This window comes from Salmo trutta, chromosome 5, assembly GCF_901001165.1.
Source record: "Salmo trutta chromosome 5, fSalTru1.1, whole genome shotgun sequence".
Lineage (NCBI taxonomy): Eukaryota > Metazoa > Chordata > Actinopteri > Salmoniformes > Salmonidae > Salmo > Salmo trutta.
The window spans coordinates 7,538,447-7,545,741 of NC_042961.1; the positions used below are offsets into that span (position 1 = coordinate 7,538,447).

At 41.4% G+C, this 7,295-nt stretch overlaps 1 pseudogene; it reads left to right on the top strand.

Annotated features, from left to right (window-relative positions):
- The first annotated feature begins 267 nt into the window (after positions 1 to 267).
- On the top strand, positions 268 to 6,907 carry LOC115193587 (catechol O-methyltransferase domain-containing protein 1-like; annotated as a pseudogene).
- The last annotated feature ends 388 nt before the right edge of the window (positions 6,908 to 7,295 follow it).

The following is a 7,295-nucleotide window of genomic DNA, read 5'->3' on the forward strand; positions in this document are numbered from 1 at the left end:
ATTTGTATGTATTATTTGACCCTCTGTACTGCATACAGTGAGCTTTAAACAGTGGTTCCCTATGGCTGACACCTTGAAAACCCCACTGTTACATCATGGGGATCATGGGGTGGTGTCTGGAAAACACATTGTGAGGAAAGTGTTCTTGTGAAACATCTACATACAGAGTTGTCGATATATTGTCCCTCACCCTAAAAGGATAGTCCAAAACAAACACACATGGAGGCCAGTGGACTTTCCCATCCACTCTGTATAAATTGTAGACCCACATTCCCTCAATACAGTCTCTTTGGTGTTCACTCTATATAGCTGAATAGACACACTTCCAAAATGGCTCCAGACATCAAGATGTATTTCTGCATTCAGCTTGTTCTTGCACTAACAGGTAAATATCTCACTGTGCAATTTTTCCATTAGAGAGGAGACTAATGTTTTTATTTAACCTTTGTTTAACTAGGCAAGTCAGTTGAGAACAAATTCTTATTTACAAAGACAGCCTACCGGGGGACAGTGGGTTAACTGCCTTGTTCAGGGGCAGAATGATAGATTTTGACCTTGTCAGCTCGGGGATTCGATCCAGCAACCTTTCGGCTCTAACCACTAGGCTACAGTACCTGCTGACTAGGGGGGAGACTTAGGCTCAGGGGCCTCATTTAAAAACATTTACATACATACAGAATATACCCCAAAATGTGCGTGCACACATTTCACACAAAAGTTTGAATTTATAAAAACTGAACTTGACTTGAAAATGTGCTCACCTTCCAGCAAACTTTAGACTGTGTATGCACTTTCTAGTGGTTGAAGTTTTGCATTGCAAGCAGGCAAGTAGATTAGTGTGTTGTGCATATGGGGGATATACTGGACACGCTTGTTCATAACAATAAACAAGTTAATAAGATGCAATCATTTGCCGTTAGCATTTTAACATAATTAGAAATAGGCATCTATTTTCTAGGCTATTATTTATTTAATTTCCATGATCATTGCATTATAAATTCCTCACCTTTTCTGTGATGGTTTCATACTAACCAGGTTGCTAGCACATAGACCTAGAACAAGTACTGTATACTATTTGTCGCATATCTCATTTAATTGCACCCACTTCATAGTAGTAAATCAACAAGTTATTTTGCTCTAAACCATCTGATCCAGAGCTCAGATCCAGAGCACAGTTTATTAACAGTGGCACAGATGGTTGTAGGTTACTTCTGAAGCTTTCGTCTGAATACTCTAATTTGACATTTCTCAAGTAGAAAATATTGCATTTATACACATAATACATATTTTCAGAACCATTGCAGAATAAATTCTTAAACTACTTGGGCCATGATGGGTTCATATTCCCGAAGTAGCCACAGACTACAAACAATTACCATGCACATCTCTCATTTAACTGGGCCTATTAGATATGCTATTAATTCAAGTATTTTGCTCTATGCACCAGAAAGAAAGCTGGTTTATAACATACAGTAGAATTTGACAGGTGAACAGACATATGACATTTTGCATTGAAGTGTGTAAGTTATGGCCATCACTGTGAGTAGACAATGTTCTAGAATTCGCTCAGTGCAGCAGCGTAGGTTGGAGAAAAAGTAAACGCAAAACGATAGGTCCTATTGAATTCAAACGGTCTGTTTACAGGTCCACAGCTATTTGCCTTTGTTTTTGTCTTTCATAAACTTTTTGTCTGTCAGATAGCCACGAAACATACATATGTATGCCATGCACCAATTTTAGTGTGCAATTTACTCAATGGTTATAAATGAGACGCCAGAATTGCAACAACAATCTCGAAAGTCACTTTTTTCAAATGATGTGGTTAATAAGAGTTGGCTGTTAAGAAACACTTAGTTAGTACCCTAGCAATCGCTGCAAACATAGATAGATTGCTAGCCAACAAGAAAGAGTGGCTAAACAGAGCCTCCACACAAGGTGGTTTACAAGCTGCAAAGGCAAGTCTGCATGCTGGACATCAGGGGCAGCCAGAGCAGTTTGTCCCCACATGGAACTCTGAGTTGGTAGATCATTTGAATATCCAAGTGCATGCACATCTCATTGGCTGAGCTGGCAAAATCAGCTGTTTTTGACCAGTAAGCCCACACCATTCTGTTTTTTTCCTTACAGGCCAAACGAGGGCACAGACTCAGAGAATATCCATCTTTTTAACATCTTTAAGCACTTCAATTTCTTATCCTGATGTTGACAGTAAAGAATTCTTTACAAAGGTTAACTTGCTAAATCCTGAACACGCTGTAATCAATATTTGCCATGGCTGCGAACACGGCTTTGGGGCTGACAATCAAAATGACCTTTAAAATGACCATGCAAAACTAAATTTGTAACTGATGTTTTTTTGGTCAGGCACAGGAATAGGATCTGCCCTGCCAGGTAAGAGCCACAGTGGAGGGAAGAATGACCCAGTGCTGCAGTATGTCGTGAACAACTCACTGAGAGAACATCCTGTCATGACCAAACTCAGACTGGTAAGACTGGACTGGGTTAGAGCCAGGGTTAGGGTTGAGGTTGAGACTAGTGTTAGGGTTGAACTGGGATGAGGACATGAAACTAGAGTTAGGGTTGGACTGGTAAGGCTGGACTGGGTTAGGGCCAGGGTTAGGGTTGAGGTTGAGACTAGTGTTAGGGTTGAACTGGGATGAGGACATGAAACTAGGGTTGGGGTTGGACTGGTAAGACTGGACTGGGTTAGAGCCAGGGTTAGGGTTGAGGTTGAGGCTAGTGTTAATGTTGAACTGGGATGAGGACATGAAACTAGGGTTGGGGTTGGACTGGTAAGACTGGGGAGAACCAGGGTGTTTATGAGATGAAAAGCAGGAATGTACTGTACATATAAACCAGATAGATACAGAAAGATACTGGTTTTCTACATTATCATGACAGTTAAATAGGCTACTATAACCACTAGAGGTCATCACAGTACTATACAAACACTGTGCTGAGACGCTGCAGTCAGCAACACGGCGTAATTACATTGTTTGATTAGATTATGTCATAAAAAAAGTCATGTTTTAGTCTTTATTTGTCGATGTTTGAAATCAAAGTTTGAGTTAAAAGCTCTATAACAAAGCTTTCTTAGTGTCCAACAAGCTTTCTAAACCCTTAACCTTGTTCTGAACACCTCCAAAACAAAGGTCATGTATGACAAGACGGTACACTGTCCTTCTCTCAGCACAAATCAAAGCTGCAGGCTAAAGTTAAATCTAGACTTTGTTTCCTCTATCGTAATCGCTCCTCTTTCACCCCAGCTGCCAAACTAACCCTGATTCAGATGACCATCCTACCCATGCTAGATTATGGAGATGTAATTTCTAGATCGGCAGGTAAGGGTGCTCTCGCTAGATGTTCTTTACCATTCGGCCATCAGATGTGCCACCAATGCTCCTTATAGGACACATCACTGCACTCTATACTCCTCTGTAAACCGGTCATCTCTGTATACCCGTCGCAAGACCCACTGGTTGATGCTTATTTATAAAACCCTCTTAGGCCTCACTCCCCTCTATCTGAGATATCTACTGCAGCCCTCATCCTCCACATACAACACCCATTCTGCCAGTCACATTCTGTTAAAGGTCCCCAAAGCACACAAATCCCTGGGTTGCTCGTCTTTCAGTTCGCTGCAGCTAGCGACTGGAACGAGCTGCAACTAAACAGTTTTATCTCAATCTCTTCATTCAAAGACTCAATCATGGACACTCTTACTGACAGTTGTGGATGCTTTGCGTGATGTATTGTTGTCTTTACCTTCTTGCCCTTTGTGCTGTTGTCTGTGCCCAATAATATTTGTACCATGTTTTGTGCTACTACCATGTTGTGTTGCTACCATGTTGTTGTCATGATGTGTTGCTACTATGCTGTGTTGTCATGTGCTGCTGCCTTCCTATGTTGTTGTCTTAGGTCTCTCTGTATGCAGTGATGTGGTGTCTCTCTTGTCGTGATGTGTGTTTTGTCCTATATTTAAAAAATTAAAAAATAAATAAAACGTTAATCCCAGCCCCCGTCTCCGCAGGAGACCTTTTGTCTTTTGATAGGCCGTCATTGAATTTGTTCTTAACTGATTTACCTAGTTAAATAAAGGTTGAATAAAATAAAAATTCTCCTTCCTTCATGTTGCAGAAAACCCTTGAGGACCCATGGAGCATCATGCTGGTTGCTAGTGAACAAGCACAACTGATGGCAAATCTGGCCAAACTGATCCATGCCAGCAAAACCATTGAAATTGGTATGTAATGATAAAACAAGCTTAATACTGAAAACATTTAATGTTACTATATTATTTGGAATATATTTCATTGTGCCAATCTTTTCAACATTCACTAATTCTGAATTAACTTCCCTCATTCTAATATCAGAAGAGACTAATGTTAATATTTTCCTTCTCTCCAGGGATGTACAACACCCTGAACATGGCGTTGGTTGTACCAGAGAAGGGTCAAGTGGTAGCATGTGAAATAGACGACGAATACGTGAACATTGCTAAACCTTTCTTTAAAGAGGTCAGATCAACATTCCGCTTGTCGTTCAGCTAGTTTACTTGCTCCAATATTCCTCTAGACAGGAATTAGATCTGTTTGTCCAGTATTCAACCCCAATACAACATCTAAACCCATTCAACTCATTGGAATTCAGAAACATCGATTGTCTCCCCAAAAGCTTCAATACAGCATATTCAGTATCTAACATCTGTCAGTCAGACTTCACAAAGTGCTGTGGGTGGAGTAGTGAGGCCGTCTGCTCAGAAGAAAGTGTCTACGAAAGGTGCAAAGCCTAGCAGCAGAGAATCCCTACAATGAACTTAATGCCCCCTCCAAACCCCAACAGTAGAAATACTACTGTACACAACACAGGTCAACCATTGTGACAGAAAATGCCTAGACAATGAAAGACATGTAACTAACTACCCTTGTCATTCTTTCTCTTTTCTAGGCTGGAGTCGAGGATAAAATTAATGTCCATCTTCAATGTGTATAAAAACACTGGGTCGGTGACTGATTTTAAAGAACCCAAACACGATTCCGTTGTGAAACGGGTAAATCCTTTTCAACGTGATCTTTTGTTTGTCCTAGATGAGTTGATAGCTGCTGGGGAAGCTGGAACCTATGACTTTGTGTTCATCGATGCGGATAAACGGAACTATGACAGATATTATGAGAAGTCTCTTGAGCTTGTGAGACAAGGGGGCATCATTGCCATCAATAATGTGAGTAGCCTATGCCCAAAATTGTATTCCTACAAGCGAGTCGTGATTTTGAAAACGATTTGAATAATGCCAGCATGCAATCGATTTGATCTAATAAGCTAACTGAGGTAAAGATGCATGAAAATATAGGCCTACATATAAAACACAGAGAAATATTTTGTATTTATTTTTTATTTTCAACTTTATTTAACCAGGTAGGCTAGTTGAGAACAAGTTCTCATTTGCAACTGCGACCTGGCCAAGAAAAAGCAAAGAAGTTTGACACATACAACAACACAGAGTTACACATGGAATAAACAAACATACAGTCAAGAATACAGTAGAAAAATCTATATACAGCATGTGCAAATTAGGTAGGATAAGAGAGGTAAGGCAATAAATAGGCCATGGTGGCAAAGTAATTACAATATAGCAATTAAACACTGGAATGGTAGGATGTACCGAAGATGAATGTGCAAGTAGAGATACTGGGGTGCAAAGGAGCAAGATAAATAAATACAGTATGGGGATGAGGTAGATTGGATGGGCTAATTACAGATGAGCTATGTACAGGTGCAGTGATCTGTGAGCTGCTCTGACAGCTGGTGCTTAAATCTAGTGAGGGAGGTAAGAGTCTCCAGCTTCAGAGATTTTTGCAGTTCGTTCCAGTCATTGACAGCAGAGAACTGGAAGGATAGGCGGCCAAAGGAGGAATTGGCTTTGGGGGTGACCAGTGAGATATACCTGCTGGAGCACGTGCTACGAGTGGGTGCTGCTATGGTGACCAGTGAGCTGAGACAAGGCGGGGACTTTACCTAGCAGAGGCTTGTAGATGACCAGTGGGTTTGGAGACGAGTATGAAGCGATGGGCAGCCAACGAGAGTGTACAGGTCACAGTGGTGGGTAATATATGGGGCTTTGGTGACAAAACGGATGGCACTGTGATAAACTGCATCAAATTTGTTGAGTAGAGTGTTGGAGGCTATTTTGTAGATGACATCGCCGAAGTCGAGGATTGGTAGGATGGTCAGTTTTACGAGGGTATGTTTGGCTGCATGAGTGAAGGATGCTTTGTTGCGAAATAGGAAGCCGATTCTAGATTGGAGATGCTTAATGTGAGTCTGGAAGGAGAGTTTACAGTCTAGCCAGACACCTAGGTATTTGTAGTTATCCACATATTCTAAGTCAGAACCGTCCAGAGTAGTGAGTCTGGACGGGCGATCAGGTGCAGGCAGTGATCGGTTGAAGAGTATGCATTTAGTTTTACTTGCATTTAAGAACAGTTGGAGGCCATAGAAGAAGAGTTGTATGGCATTGAAGCTTGTCTGGAGGTTAGTTAACACAGTGTCCTCACCTCACACACCTCACCTGTATCTCTGATCCCCCCCACCTTCTCCCCCCAGGTACTCTGGAGTGGTAAATGGGTGGACCCTGCTCCTGATGACCTGACCTCCCAGACTCTGGACAAGCTCAACAAGAAACTCCACATGGACCAGAGGATCGATCTGAGCATGCTCACTGTGGGCGACGGACTCACCCTGGCCATCAAACGCTAACGATAACCCATGCTAACTCATACTAACCCGTGATGACTCATGCTTAATGCATGCTTACTCCAACCCCACTGTGATTTATTGGGGATTTATTTGAGATGTAGTAAACATGAAGGGCTGGACTAAATAGATGTTATTTTCAACAAGTACTGTACGTGTACGAGTGAGATTCAGCTTCTACTTGAAATTCGAAAGCATGTCAGCCTCTGTCTCAGTAAGAGCTAAATCACTACCTTTGACTCGCAGAGATTTTACTTTTTCAGGGTGGGACTAAAATCATTTTTATTCGATTTCAATTGAGTACAGGCTTAACTTCTATGGGCTACATGGGACGCTAGCGTCCCACCTGCGGGACACAGCCAGTGACATATCAGGGCTGCAAATTCAAAAACAACAAAATGTCATAATTCAACTTTCTCAAACATACAACTATTTTACACCATTTTAAAGATGCACTTCTCCTTGATGTAACCACATTGTCCAATTTCAAAAAGGCTTTACAGCGAAAGCAAAACATTAGATTATGTTAGGAGAGTACATAG